At 44.6% G+C, this 16,570-nt stretch overlaps 1 long non-coding RNA gene across 1 annotated transcript in view; it reads right to left on the bottom strand.

Moving 5' to 3' along the window:
• LOC137304289 (uncharacterized) overlaps positions 1–16,570 on the bottom strand; it is a 65,551-nt gene that overhangs the window by 22,666 nt on the left and 26,315 nt on the right. The gene's annotated exons all lie outside the window — the stretch shown is intronic.

Consider the following 16,570-nt stretch of genomic DNA (forward strand, 5'->3'; position numbering starts at 1 on the left):
GTGTAGCGCTCCTTCAGTACTGCACTGGGAATGTTGGCCAAAATTTTGTGCTTAAGTCTCTAGAGAGGGGCATGAACCCATGAACATCTAACTCAGGAAGCAAGAGCACTATCAACTGAGCCACAGCTAACAGTATAATGTGCCAGAATTGGTTCGTGTAGATGGGGCTTTGCGATACACCGAGGCTTTCGATGCTGTAGAATCGACCACACTGTGAAGTCGAATGCACAGCCCCTGTGATGCTACAAAAACTTGCACCTGTTTGAAAACTGCAATTGCCCATTTCTTTTCTGCCTGCTGGGCTAGCTGGGAGAAAGCCCATAGGGGCAGGTGAGAACTGTTGGTCTGTGCTGGAGGGCTGAGGACTAAATTCACCCATGGGCAGGAAATAGAAATGCCTTCATGCACTGCCAGTGACAGCTATCTACAGTGTTTGCACTCTACTGTCTCCAAAGGATCCTTGTAAAACCTTTTAGTACTGAGTCTGACAATGATTAGCGGTGATCTCTTCTCCCCTGAGGGCATCACAAACAAACCCGATCCTGTCTTCACCCACCGTCCAAACATACATGTGCACACTTTCTAGCGGGGTGTCGCTGAATCAAAATCCTGGAACTCCCTACCTAACAGAATTGTGTGAGTACCTTCATCACACGGACTGCAGCGGTTCAAGAAGAAGGCCCACCACCACCTTCTCAAGGGCAACTAGGGCTGGGCCATAAATGCTGACATTGCCAGCGATGCCGACATCCCAAGAATGAATAAAATATAAATAAAAAAAAACACTTTGTGGCAGGGTGTGACTGGATAGCAACCAAGGCAGGGGTTAGCACATGAGTGTTGAAGCCCCTAACAGTCAACATAGTTATTGCACTGGGCAGGATTATCCTCCTTATTGATTCTGAAGCTTCACTAGGAACCCTCAAAGACATTTGTTACTCTAAATACACAGAGGTATTCACAAGTGTCAACTCTGCCTTTCACAACACAAAACTCATTCGCTTCAACATTTTGATGGTAGGGTTGACATTTTTTAAACTGATAGACCTAGATAAAGGACCAAGACCCATAGTGCAGGACACCACCGACCCTGAAAATAGTAGGAGGCAAAGAAAATCAAGAAGTGCTGGTACTGCATCAGCAAGCTTGGGTTTTAAAAGGTTGTAGATTGTAGGAGGAAGAGAAGACTGGGAGGTGAAGAGAGGGAAAAGAGGACTGGGAGGTGAAGAGGGGGAGGTGAAGAGGGGGAGGTGAATAGTGGGAGGTGAATAGTGGGAGGTGAAGAGGGGGAGGTGAAGAGGGGGAGGTGCAGAGGGGGAGGTGAAGAGTTCTACAGGTTTGAGGCTGGGGGAAAGAGTGATGGGTCTTGGATTCAACAAAGTGAGGATACAGGAAGGAGGAGGCATGAGTTGGATGGTGTAACTGGAGCATTGGAGGAACAGGTAAATTATCACTCGATAAACTTCCAGTGATTATGTCACAATCATTGACCCTTCACTGTCAATGTCATTATGCATCAGCTGTCATCATGATATCTGACATTGGCAACAAGAAAAAAGACCCAAAATTGATAAAATCTTATGAAACTCAGTAAATATCCTGACGGGATTTCAAGGCTGCAATATAATCCTACAGCTCAGGTGACAGTTATAAACTGCTCAAACGTTGGTGTTAGGAATCATATTGTCTGAAACCCTTTGTAATTAACCTTTTTTGCAGTTGCTCCCGGGTATTCATTATTCTTGGTTACAAGGGGTAGTGAATATTATAGTTCACCAAACAAAACAACTTCGCAAAACTCTAGATCATAAAAGTCCTGTCCCATTAAATCTTGTGTTACACAATGTAAGTCTTCCAAGAAGATCGTGAGATTAAAGAAAGCGATTGTCTTCAATTAGCATCCTCACTGGCAGTAAATTACATTACATGAAAATTGCTACATTTTATATGTAGACATTCTAAATAATGCCATATCCCCCTCTCAGTCAGTTTCTCTGGGCTTTATCCTCTCCTATCTTTTTCTGTCCCTTCTCAAGTGTCACCCTTGGCTCGACGGTAGCACTCTGGCTTCTGAGCTATGAGCTGGTTATGGGATTAGAGCCCTGAGCACATAATCTAGGCTGATATTGAGGGAGTGCGGCACTCTTGGAAGTACTGCCTTTTTAAAGTGATGTTGAATTGAGGCCCCATCTGCCATCTCAGGGGGATGTAAAAGGTCTCATGGCACTATTCAAAGAAGAGCTGGGGAATTGTCCTGGCCAACATTTATCCCTCAGCCAACACCACTAAAATAGATTGCCTGGTCATTTATTTCATTCTTATTTGCGGGTCCTTGTCGTGTGCAAATTGTCTGCTGTGTTTGTCTACCTAGCAACAGCTTCAAAAGTAATTAATTGGCTGTGAAGCACTTTGGGATGTCCAGAAAATGTGAAAGTTGCTATAAAAATGGGAGTTCCTTCGTTCTCTGAAGGTGATGACTTATATTGAGGTACAGTTCCACCATGTCTACTACCCAGTACCTCACCCAAAAGTGGCCATATTTCATGACTGAGCCGAGACGTTGAGCGTTGGTTGATGATTTGGCCACTGCCATTCTCAATCCTGCCTGTCATCGGGTGAACTTTCCAGTGTGGGGGTGGGGGTCACTGGATAGCGATCAGAAATGGGAGCTAATTTTTCCCCTCCTCCAGTTTGCACTGGATCCTCAGCTGAGATGAGTTGGCTCAGCACCGACCCGAATCCAGTCGAAGACCGTAATCCGATCTCAGGTCTCAGATCATGAACTTAAACTGCTTGAGATTTGCTCTCACGCTTCATGACATGACCTGTTCCCTTTAATTGGGTTACTGCCCTTGCATCCCCTTAAGTATTCACTTTATTTAAGATACTTTCTGAATCATTCAGTTCTGCTAAACTCTAAAGTTTAGGGCCTGAATTCCCTTAGTGGCTTTCTGTCGCTGCACCGCTGTAAATTTGCCGGCGTTTCCGGCAAAGATACACCGGAGTATCGTCAGAAAGTCTGAGGAAATTCAGGGCCATTAATACTGACAGTAGGTTTTGGGATAAATAGCACTGAATTTTGAAAGTTTCATCAAGAACAGTGCCCAGAGGAAAGACTCTCTAAGTGAATAATGAAACAGCTTGTACTGGAAATTAAGATAATATGGAGCTGACATTTGACATTACTGAATCTCTTCAGTTATCAGGTTCAGGGCTGAATTTAACAGTGCTGTACGCCCCAGTTCAGATCGTTAAAAAATCCTGTCCAAACAATTCGGGGGTCATTTTCAACACTGATGGGGGCGGTAGTGGATTGGCTGCCTGTTATACCCCTCCCCCCCCCACCACCTGACTGTCCTTTGACGGCAATAGGATGGAGAATCAGGTGGGGTATATGATGGGCACCTGATCCGATTCTGACAGTTTTCCTCATCGGCCGTCAAAGTTGATAATTACCCAATTTGCGTTTTATTTTTACTTGCGGTAATTTTTCCCCCCCTTCCCAAAAGAATTTATTTTATTCACTTCCTCTTGGTCTAACTGTCCTAGCAGCACCATTTTGGAATTAGGCCTTCAAGTATGCAATTGGCCCAACACTGTGGTGTCTTATCTCGTAGACCTGAAGGAGGGTTAGGAAGAGGCTAGTAATGATGCTTCGGGCATCATGAGCATGGGGCAGGCTTGATGGACCAGCTGGTCTTTTCCTGCCTGGCATTTTTGTACGTTCTTGCGTTTGTATGTTTGAACACACTAGTGGGTCTCCCGGGAAAGTTCACCCGTTTGTGAGAGATCTGGTGAGACAGTTGAAGGAAACAGATCCCGGTTAAAATGTCTTTTGATTGGATCTCGGAAAACGTGAGACAATCAGGATTAAGTGGATGGTGGTGACGTGTTTTTTTTTTGATTGGTTCAAATTTCTCAAGAATAATCAGAAAATTATAGAATCTTAGAACCTTACAGCTTAGAAGGAGGCCATTCAGCCCATCGGGCCTGTGCCGGCTCTTTGGAAGAGCTATCCAATTAGTCCCACTCCCCTGCCTTTTCCCCACAGCCCTGCAAATTTTTCCTTTTCAAGTATTTATCCAATTCTCTTTTGAAAGTTATTATTGAAGCTGGTTCCACCGCCCTTTCAGGCAGTGCATTCCAGATCATAACAATTTGCTGTGCAAAAAAAATTCTCCTCAACTCACCTCCGGTTCTTTTGCCAATTGCCTGTGTCCTCTGGTTACCGACCCTTTTGCCACTGGAAACAGATTTTCCTTATTTACTCTATCAAAACCCTTCATGATTTTGAACACCTCTATCAAATCTCCCCTTAATCTTCTCTGTTCTAAGGAGAACAACCCCAGCTTCTCCAGTCTCTCCACGTAACAGAAGTCCCTCATCCCTGGTACCATTCCATCTAGTAAATTATAATTTTTTTGTACTACAGAAACATTTAAAGAGCGACACAGACTATACGCAAGACTTTATACAATGCTCAATATATATTACGATTTGTGAAGTTGTTGTAAAATTAATCCTTCTGCTAAGAGGAAGGGTAAACATTCCAGTGATATCCCTGGTTTAAAAAAGACCTTGATTGCATCTAGTCAGTCACTAATTCTCCTACAGCACGGAGCTTATAGTGCAGTTTATATCTGCTGATAATGTGGGGAGAGAACTTTATTTAGGGTTCTACCACACCAGGTATCGATGTAAAAACATGATTGGAACTGTTGGTAATTGCGGTGATGGTTAAATTAATACACGGGAGTGAAGGAGAATCTCACCAGTAGTGACAAAAGACACAGCGGGTGAAATTGGTCTTGGGCAGTCGTGCAAAACAGGCAATAGTGAACAGACAGTAAGTGAATGAATTGATAGTATTTACTGACTACTAAAGCAGTTGAAATGGTTTCTTCTTTTTCTCCAAAATATTATCTTTTATATTTTGAAAGTTGCTTTAACAAAGGCCTGTTGTTAATACCATCCATTAACAATAGGCCTTGTAGTGAGGCTAAAGCCTCTTAAAGAGGTGACTAGGGATTCATTAACTAGATACCTCAGCAGCTACATTGGGGCATGCAGTTGTGGTTTAGTGGTGTAGACACCACAACACAAAAACATTATTGAAGAGAAATTTCTCCTTACACAACAGTCTGTTTTTCACTTGAATGCCACTGTTTTCAGCCCCCATTCATGCATGTCTAGTAGAGATAACGTGCAATGCATAATGGGGCAAGTTCAGCAGTCCCTGGACCCCATGCCAACAGTGCACATGGGTAGTGGATGTTAACTGTATCCATGTGATTTATATCAATTAATGTTAATTGTATTCAGGTGGTGCGTATCAATTGGGAACTCGCTTGCATCCATTTATAAGAGAGCTGATCTAGAGTGTGGAGTGTGTATTGTTGATCTCCGTGAATAAAGGCTCGGAAGCAACTGAAGATCAGGCTCTAGTATTCGATCCTTCACTACCTGGCTGTCCAACTTATAACAGTGGAAACATTGACAGGCATGAATACATGACATTCATCCCACAGACAGAGCCACGTACCCGCTGAGAGTTTGCTTGAGTGATAAATATTACAGGTAGCCATAGAAGTCATTACATTAGGTTCCCTGATGGACTAATGAGTATAGGCACCACCCTGGTTTAGTATGAGCGCCACACAGGCCAGAAAAAAGAACTTGCATTTATATAGCACCTTTCACGACCTCGGGACGCCCCAAAGTGCTTTCCAGCCACTAAAGTACTTTCCAAGTTTGTCACTATTATAATGCGGCAATTAATTTGCAGACAACAAGCTTTCACTAACAGCAATGTAATAATGACCAGGTAATCTGTTTTTAGGTGTTGGTTATAGAATCAGAAGCATAGAACAATATAACACAGAAGGAGGCCTTTCGGCCCATCGTGCCTGTGCCAGCTCTTTGAACGAGCTATCCAATTAGTCTCACTCCCCTGCCCTTTCCCCATAGCCCTGCAAATTTTTTCCCCTTCAACTATTTATCCAATTCCCTTTTGAAAGTTACTGTTGAATCTGCTTCCACCGCCCTTTCACTTAGGCGCGTTCCAGATCATAACAACTCGCTGCGTAAAAAAAATGTCTCCTCATCTCGCCTCTGGTTCTTTTGCCAATGACCTCTGGTTACCGACCCTCCTGCCGCTGAGGGATAAATATTGGTCAGGTCTCAGGTTCGAGTCTCATTCCCTTCTATGTTGGCCGAGCTCAGCCAGGGTAACAGTTGGGATGCTGCAATTGGCTTCATTGGGTTAGGGAGAGGAAAAAATAAACTGGTGTTCTGATTGCTACCCAGTGCCTCCTGTTGGGAAACGAGCACGTGCGAATGTCGGATCAGGAGTCGGGCTTGTCTGCGACGCGTCTCCCCCACACCCCTCCGTGACAAAATAGCCTGCTGACTCACTGGCCAGGTTCGCACGTTGGAGAGTTGCCATTTGAGCATGGTGAAACCACACCCACCATTGGTCAGTGCCCCCAGGAGAGGAAGGGTGCAAAAAAAGAAATTTGATCTTCTTTTCGAGAGCTTTCCGGACGTTACAGGACAGTCATTTTGTGGCAGTGCCGAAGAATCAGAACGGATAGGACATGGCACGATGAGTCAGAGGCTTGGAACGGCCTTGGGTCTGATTCACTCCATATAAATAGCTGATTTGAACATATCCACTTACCATGGACTTTCCTTAATGAAAAACATGCCATTAATGTAAACGGAATCTCTGACTCTGACATCTTTTTCGCAATGTTACTCAAGATGTCGGAAGTGGAAACTTTGAACATTAACTTAATTATACATCCACCGTTTTCCCACAAGACTGGCGGGGTAGCCAATTCATTATTATATGGTTAACTTACGGACCTGTGTTTTTAAAGGTCTTTGATGACTGATATAAAACTTAGCATTAAGACCCCTTCAGCACAACATCTTTGTTTTGTCCCATCTTGCCTTCTTCCCCTGAACTCTTGCTGGGACATGGTCTGAAATATGGCAGCTCTCCTTCAATACACCACTCAACTAGCCTACACATTCTTCATATAGTCTGTAGGGGTGCAAACTGGCATGCTGTAATTCTTTCAGTGCCCCAAGGCTAGGGAAGGGAAGAACCAGCCAGGATTCCTGCTCCTGGTGACTCCCATTGGAATGTGCGTGTGTACATATGTGGGTATATACATCAGAAAGGACAGAGTGTCACCTCCCCACACCCCCACTCAAGATTATGAAGAGAACTGACAAAATGGATCCAGTCAAATTGTTTACCATGCCAAATGGGTTCAAATATTCTGAGGACACGAGTTAAAAAGTTAGAATTAAGGTGGGACTTTTTCATTCCAAGTGCAACAGTGGAATGAGTTATCAGGGAAGGCCATTGGGGCAGACAGTATAAATGGGTTCAAGAGATAACTAGGTGTATTTCTGGGAAGAGATGGGGTTGATGGACATGGTAAGAAGGTAGATCGCTGGGGTTGGCCTCTGAAAAAAGATCAGACTTCTTGGGCCTCATTGGCTTCTCATGTTTCTAAAAAAATGTTAAACAAGCAAACAAAAAGTTTGCCAAAAATGCTCCTTTAAGCATCTCATTGGCACAGTATTCCTTTAAGACAAATGCCCATTATAAGGCATCTGCTAGGATGGGAAATGCAGCACTGAATTTTCCATAGGATTAGAGGAATCGTCTGTATTATAGTCAAGTACTTGATCCAGCTGTAAAATTACAATGTACCATCCTCAACCTCCCTCATTATGTAAAATTTTTGATCCACAGATAATCCTGAATCCTGATCTAAGCAAAAAAAAAAAAAATTCTTGGCTAATATAATTAGCAGGGTTCAGCAGTTTTGTTGCATGCAGACGTTTCTCATTTAAGCTCTAATTCTTTGAGGTTGCAGGTAGCTTTCAATTAAAATTCTTACAAGTTCCCCCTTTGGAATCCATACTGAGAATGTACTGATTGAAGGAATCTCCCGTAGTTTCTAAATGTTCCTTAAATACACGGTGTAATAATACTTAACCTTGCTGAGGTGGCATGGTGCCCTGCTGTGCCAATTAACCGTGCCACGGGAGAAACAAGGAGAGAATCAGGAAGTGGGTCCAAACCTGCCTCCTGTTTGATGCCATAAATTTTTTAATAATATATTGATATGGCAAACTCAAAATTTTACCACAAAGCAAGTCAAGAATGTAGGGCATAAATGAGAATTAGTGAAAAGTAAATTTACAACAGAGATCAGGTAAATACTTTAACTCAAAGGGTGAGAAATGTTTGGAACATTCGACCATGCAAAAAAAAACAAAATGTAATCAGACATCATGATGGGGGAGATAATGAACTGGAGGGATGGGCTTCGATGGGAGAGATAATGAACTGGAGGGATGGGCTTCGATGGGAGAGATAATGAACTGGAGGGATGGGCTTCGATGGGAGAGATAATGAACTGGAGGGATGGGCTTCGATGGGAGAGATAATGAACTGGAGGGATGGGCTTTGATGAGAGAGATAATGAACTGGAGTGATGGGCTTCGATGGGGGAGATAATGAACTGGAGGGATGGGCTTCGATGGGAGAGATAATGAACTGGAGGGATGGGCTTTGATGAGAGAGATAATGAACTGGAGGGATGGGTTTCGATGGGGGAGATAATGAACTGGAGGGATGGGCTTCGATGAGAGAGATAATGAACTGGAGGGATGGGCTTTGATGAGAGAGATAATGAACTGGAGGGATGGGCTTTGATGGGAGAGATAATGAACTGGAGGGATGGGCTTCGATGGGAGAGATAATGAACTGGAGGGATGGGCTTTGATGAGAGAGATAGTCAGCTGGAGGGATAGGCTTCAATGGGAGAGATAATGTACTGGAGGAATGTGCTGACGGGCCTTTTCTGGTTCAAGGATAATGTACTTATGAGTCGGAATTAAAAAGTTGAACATTATCTTTGGGAGCAGTACAACAGCCATGTGATCAACAGAGGCATCTAAGAGGTCTTTATCAGTGAGGGAGCCATTTTAAATTGACACAGCTACAGCTGCCTTGGCTGGGAGTCTGTTGAAACGATCCCCTGCTCCGTAGGAGAAATAGAATTCTTCTGATCTCCAGTCTCCTTTGAGGCTTATTAATTTTGAACCTGTGTCCTCTATCTCTGCATTCCCAGTCCAAGTCAAATAGCTTTCGACATCGCCTGTGCCTCACAGCATTTTCAAGACATCAATCGTGTATCCGTGATGTCTCCCTCAAAGGATTGGTGGGCGGGGTAGAGTCAAGAGTGCAACCACCGATCTGAACAGTCAGCTCTTTCCAAACCAACATAACAATTGAAAGGGTCTCCACCCGTCGGGTGCAAAACTGCGCGACTGCATTCTAACCCGTAATCACTGCTTGCTCTTTACATTGACCTGTCTCCAGTTAGTTGCTTGTAATGAATAAAATGCTTGCAAACAAATTTTTAAAAAAATCTTCCATACGGTTTTCTTTTCAACAACACCTCGATTTTCAGTCAAATTTTCACCTGTCTTGGAAGTTTTACTTTTTTTGTTAACTCATTCATGGACTGGATGACCGACCAATGGAAAATGGGTAAGAGGGTGGTCCAAGTGCATGAAGCTGGCCAGTGAGAGGCAACCACATCGTGAGATCAATTAGAGGTTAATTGTGGGGAGAAATTTCTGTAGATTGGCAGCTGCTTGTAAATTCCTGGCTCCTGGCCTTGGGGAGAGTTCAAGTTATCAGGGTCAGAAAAAAGAAAACAGGAAATCACTGTCTTTCTTTTTTTTTTGTTGATATTTGGAACTGTATTGGAGATGAGCTAAACGGAAGATTTTTATATATACCTATACTAGCAGACCTCCCGTGGCATTGCTCATGATGAGTCAGAGAAGGTGCCATGGGCAGTTTTCACCTTTGCTGCCTGGTGGTAATCTGGCGGAGTGAATCTCCCGCCAGTTATAGAACCCTTGTGATTTTCATCCAATTGGAATCAATAGGATGAAAATCAGCTGACTGATTACCACCAGGCAGGCAAGGTGAAAATTACCCCCACTGTTTTTTAATGTGATGGGGGATGTGTGACAGGGAAAAGTGTGACAGGAAGTAAGTGTTACACTTACATGCTAAATGCAAGACTTTCAATATATTAATAGATAAATATAGCACAATTAACTCCATAACAACAAGCAATGCACTCCAATAATAAATCACTGTGTGAAATACTTTGAGACATTTCAACAATATAATCAGGCAGAATCTCAATAGAACTATTATTTATTTATTCTTTATAAACAATGCAACGGTAAACAGGGTTGAGTGATTGTCATGGGGCATTGAAAGGTTGACAAGCTATCCGAGTGAGGTGAAAGTTCATCTTTGCCTATGGCTACATCAGTTTACCAAACCCAGATGGGGAATGTGTGACAGGGGAAAGTGTGATAGTTGCAGGATCACATATCCCTCCCCATACCTATATCACCCCATTCCAGGCATCATCCTGGTGAATCTATTTCGAAGAAGAGCAGGGGAGTTGTCCCCGGTGTCCTGGCCAATATTTATCCCTCAACCAACATCACAAAATCAGTCATTGTCACATTGTGGGAGCTTGCTGTGCGCAAATTGGCTGCCGCGTTTCCTACATTACAACATTCACTATGCTTCAAAAAGTACTTAATTGGCTGTAAAGTGCTTTGGGACATCCTAAGGTCATGAAAGGCGCTATATAAATGCAAGTTATTTTTCCTAGTGCACATATGCCACTGCTCAGTGTGATCACCGAAATGTGGTCAGGTCCAAGCATTCTGACTCACACTGAACGCCCAATCCCATCTATAAACACAATTGGAATAGAAGGTACTGTATGACTTGAGCAACAACAACAAAGCTTGCATTTATATATCACCTTTAACGTAGTTAAACATCCCAAGGATCCCAAGGCCTGTCACAGGAGCGATTATCAAACAAAATTTGACACTAAGCCTCACAAGGAGTTGCTAGGACAGGTGGCCAAGAGCTTGGTCAAAGAGGTAGGTTTTAAGGAGCGTCTTAAAGGAAGGGAGAGAGGTAGAGAGGTGGAGAGGTTTAGGGAGGGAATTCCAGAACTTAGGGCCCAGGCAGCTGAAGGCACCAATGGTGAAGCGATGGAAATCGGGGGATGCGCAAGAGGCCAGATTTGGAGGAGCGCAGAGATCTCGGAGGGTTGTAGGGCTGGAGGAGGTTACAGAGATCTGGGAGCAGGCACAGCAGGAGCAGCGAGGGCCCCGACTAGTCCTGATTAAAACACCCACTGCGAGTGAAAAGCCACTTCACATACCACAGCTTATTAGGTGATGCTTTGGTCACAATGCTTAGAATGATGATAATTTAAAAAAAAAACACAACTCGCAAAACAATCGACGTTTGTTGAGTTTTACTAATTTGGTAAAAGAAAAGGAAATTTGCAATTTCCATTTCATTCCCTTTTCTGGTCATGTGCGATGTTTAGCCTGTGATTGCGTGCTGCAGTGTGGCATCTGATGGAGCAGCAGGCAGCATGTGACTGAGTGCTGGAATGGCTCAGAAATGTGTTTGTAAGCGATCAGCCCCACACATTAACTCCTTCAACCCCGTTTTCATTCTCAAGGCGTCTTTAGGCTTTTTTTTTTAATCGGTCAACAACATCTTCTCGTTATATTGTCCATCTTAAAGGTGAGGTGTGCTCTTTAAAGGGGCAACGTTGGCACTCACCCTGATCATCATTTTGTTTCTTTCTCCCGTACTACCCTGAAGGCACTAACTTGTGCAGGGGTGTGGTTTTATAGGTCTCCCGTGCCTCATCCAACTGCCCGTTCTTCCTGTCTGAGCCTAGATAGTAAGTGGTAGGCTCTTTGACCATTGGAGGCATCGCCTCTGAGCTCGATCCAGTTCTCCGTGCATGTGGGCTTTTGAGGGGTGGTGGAGGGGCGCCTGTAGTGCCACCTGGTAACCGAGGCATCCCATCTGGCCATGGCCGGTTCGGATTGTGCCAGCCAATCAAGATGGGGAATTGCCAATGCCCGGCAGCCCTGGTAACACCCGATGCCTTGTTCGTCTTTCAGGCCTAGTGAGAGGAGGGTGGCAGGCAAGGGCAAAACTTTGAGCGAGGTGAAAGATATTTCTGCATTTCAAACAAATTAGCACTGTCAATTACTTGCAGTTATTCTGTGGTTAACACGTTCAGTTTTGGGGAAATTTAATCTTTTTAACATGCGTTCGTCACAGAAGTTAACTGGCTTGGTAGGAATTTTAAGTTTGTTACAATTTTAATTACAATCAGTCATTGGCCTGATACAGTCATCATTTGAACGATTCGGGCCCATCACCCCTGGAGCTTCCTGTATCCCTCACAATCCCTCACCAGAGCGTCTGGGCGCGTGTGAAACTCATCCACATCTGGGCACGTGCGAAACTCATCCACATCTGGGTACGTGCAAAACTCATCTACATCTGGGCACGTGCGAAACTCGTCTACATCTGGGCATGTGGGAAACTCATCTACATCTGGGCACGTGCGAAACTCATCTACATCTGGGCACGTGCGAAACTCATCTACATCTGGGCACGTGCGAAACTCATCCACATCTGGGCACGTGTGGCCCATTTTGTTTTGCGTCAGTGCGCTGTTTCCGGGATGACAGTGCAATGTGAGCGTAGCAGTGTCAGTCAATGGTGATAACAAACTTGAGAGAGATGGATGCAGTAACTGTATCAATTAAATATGCGATTAATACCAAGATTAACTGAGATTAAAATTTTCAATCGCGCAATTAATTGCGATGAATTTCTTTAAAAGCTTGACATCCCAGAAAATAAACATGAACTATAAAAAAGAAAGACTTGCGTTTATAAAGCGCCTTCCACACCCTCAAGACATCCCAAAGCACGACACAGCCAAAGAAGTACTTTTGAAGTGGAGTCATTGCTGTAATTTAGGAAACCTGTCATCAAGGTTCCACAAACAGCAATGTGATAATGACCAGATAATCTCTTTTAGTGATGTTGGTTGAGGGTTAAGTATTGGCCAGGACACCGGGGAGAACGCCCCTGCTCTTCTTCAACATAGTGTAATGGGATCTTTCACATCCACCTGAGAGGGCAGGTGGGGGCCTCAGTTTAACATCTCATCTGAAAGACAGGACCTCTGACAGGGAAGCATTCCCTCAGTGCTTAGACTAGGAGTATCAGCCTAGATTTTGTACTCAACTCTCTGGAGTGGGTCTTGAATCCACAACCTTCTAACTCAGCAGCAGTGCTACCAACTGAGCCACAGCTGACACTTTATACAAAATATGACAGCAGCTGAGATGTCGTGCTGACCCAGCAACCTTCTGAGATGATAACTCGGCTGATTTCCAGGTGACGTGAAAGCAAATGACATTACTTAGACGTATCATTATGTACACAGGGCCTTTTGAATTTTTCCGTAATCAATTACAGATTATGCTTTGACGCATTGGCACAGAGGACATCAAGAGTATGAGCCCGCCTCTCCCAGAGCGACCGCCCCTAGGTATCAATGACTCTGAGCTTGGTGGTTGCTGTGGTCAACACTGGCAGCCACCGTTGGCATGAAATCGGACCAAAAGCTGAGTAAACCGCCACACACCAAAAAAAAAATCAAAACCGTGTTTGTCACTTTTTTTTTGGAAATGAGATACCAGGGAATGATTTTGAAAAGGCAGCCTAATCTCCAACTTTGACTAAACCATTTAAGCTTTGCTTTCGTCATTAGATTGCCGCCATGTAATCACTCCAAGTTCCCGTTGATCCATGTAACACGGGCAGTCCTAGAAAAATGTCTTCTTTTTACCTCAGTCATGTCTTCCTGCCAGTAAATTGCAACCGTACTGGAAGTCCCCACTGCAAGTTTATTTACAGACATGGAAAAGCATGGGATAACTGTTGACTTACCACAAATCAAAGAATGGTTGTGCTCTGGGCAATTTAGTTTAATATTCCACATTTTAATGTCTCGTTTCAAACCAAAAACAGAAAGCTTCCTTCCCCTCCCCAACTCCTGGTCCATTAATCATTCCTCAGGCCTCAGAAGACTTGTCTGAGATTAGGAGGAAACGGGCCTATCAGACGAAGGAATGTACTGCATTGCCAAACGCCATTACTCTAATAACTGAATAATGTTGTCATAAATTACACTGTATTATTTATTATTGTAACAACCTCACGGTCACATGAGAGAAATTTCCTTTTTAAGGATGCTGACTCCTACTCCTGTTTCCCTTGCGACTTTCCTTCTTTTTCTTTTGGACTTGTAGTTGCGGAACTGCTTTAAGAAATGGCGCCGCAGTATGGCCTGATGCTCCTGCTGCCGTGGAGCCAGGCCCACGTAGGAGTTTTGTTTCTGGCTGCCATACCCTCCCCTATGGCTGGGGAGCGTCTGCGCAGGGCGGGGCCAGCCTGTGACAACTCGAATCTCTGGCCCGTATAGAGCAGGCTCAGCCGTGCAGCAAAACGGACTGAAAAGATGGCTGCTTCCCCGTCTCTGAGGGTAGTGCTACCTCCGGTGGTACTTGGGGTTGCCGACCCCTCCAGGATTGTCCTGGAGTCCCCCACCCCTGTAATTAAAAGTGAATCTCCTGGACACTGCTGCGAGCCACAAAAAATGAGGGGGCCATTTAAAAATGGGCGTGTTTTGTTCATTTTCATTGAATACTTTTCATTTATTAATTATAACGATATTGGAGATGGGGGGAAAAAGGCTGTAAGCGGGAGGTCATGTGATGAAACCTCCAGGATTATGTCTAACCGGAGTTAGCGACCCTAGGCGGCTCTGGTGAAATTTTCCTTATTGGATTTGCTCACTTCCCCTTTACCGCTGGGGTGCCATCGAGTTAATGAAGTATTATTTTCTTCTTCCCCTCGATCACGCCTCTCTGGGCTACCCCAACTGCAGCCAAAAGCTATGGGCCTCTCCCTCGAGCTGGGCACCAGAATCCATGCAAGAGGAGCTGACTTATATTCCGAGTTTTGCCCCCTCTTGCAGCCGGGCTTCGGGCCTCCTGTTGAGACGTTCCCAAGGCAGGGCCAGCGGAATGCGCCCATTCAGCAGACCGGCCACTAGTGGGCACGAACCCATAATTCACCATCTGGCAGCACTGTCCGTTTGCACTTCTTACACTTTGTGTGCCCATGCTGCCTGAATGACACTAATCTAAGTGTAACCTGGAAACTAGATGCTGGTGCTCGTCTCTGCCAGCTACCTGGACGTTGTTTATTTGCATGAAATATTTAAGTAATGCCTTCAAGAGGGAGCTGGACTGGTTCCTGATCGGGGCAGAGATAGCATCACGTCGAAGGTAAGTGTCTTTATGGGTAACACTTGGCCCGTGCGATCTCCTGGACTGGTTTCGATCACCTGAGGGGGTCGGGAAGGAATTTTCGAGAATATTTTTTCCCTTATTGGCCCTGGGTTGTTTCTCTGGTTATTTGCCTCTCCCAGGAGATTACATGGCTGCAGGGTTGCGGGGGGGGGGGGGGGGGGGGGGGGGGTGGGGGGATGGGGGAAGATGGGACGAAGTGTTTAGCCATCATGGTGCCCATTATGGTGCATGGGGCAGGCTTGATCGGCCAGCTGATCTTTTCCTGCCCATCAATTTTGTATGTTCGTAATAAGATGACTTACATACGACTATCTCCGAACACGGCACGTGGCTGAGCTGCTTTGCCAGGCCATCTTTGAGAGTAGTGCAATAAAATATGTTAAAGTGAGGAGGGTATTTTATGTGGGCTGCCTATGAGGTAGGGAGCCCACTTCAATGGGTCTTTTATGACTGAGAGAGACCTAGATTAAGGGTTAATGCCCCCTAATGAGTAGGGGAGAAGATGTAATGATTATCTCCAGCTTTGGTTTTAACAGGCTGTAGATCGTAGGAGGAAAGGGAGACTGAGGGAGGTGAAGAGTTGACACAGTTTTGAGGTTTTGGGAAAGAATGCGTTGAGTAGGAGACAGTGTGATGAGGCTTGATTTCAACACATTGGGGGAGAAATTGGACATGGGCAGGGATGCAAAACAGGCAGAATCCTATCGGTTGCCTGTCATACAACCCTTCTGATATACAGTTCCTTTGACTTCAATACTGAATTCAGGAGAAACCTCTTTCCCTAGAGAGTGGTGAGAATGTGGAACTTGCTACCACATGGAGTAGTTGAGGCGAATAGCATCGATGCAGCTCAGGGGGAGCTGGATAAACACATGAGGGAGAAAGGACGAGAAGGATATGCAGATAGGTTTAATGAAATAGGGTGGGAGGAGGCTCGTGTGGAGCATAAACACCAGCACAGACCAGTTGGGCCGAATGGCCTGTTTCTGTGCTGTAAATTCTATGTCAGGTAGGGTGCCTCATCCGATAGAGGCAGTACAGGCAACGGTATAAAGAACTTGACTTGAAATATAACTGCGTGGCTCTGTAAACCCTTGACTAAACAAATGTATCAGGACTAAAATCATCAATGGATACCTTGTTTTTTTTTTCCTTTTTCTATTTCCCTGAAAGAAAAACACCTATTTAAAAAAAAAACCAAGAATTCTGTTGGAAAATCCTGCTC

Source organism: Heptranchias perlo, chromosome 37 (genome assembly GCF_035084215.1).
Source record: "Heptranchias perlo isolate sHepPer1 chromosome 37, sHepPer1.hap1, whole genome shotgun sequence".
Taxonomy (NCBI): Eukaryota; Metazoa; Chordata; class Chondrichthyes; order Hexanchiformes; family Hexanchidae; genus Heptranchias; species Heptranchias perlo.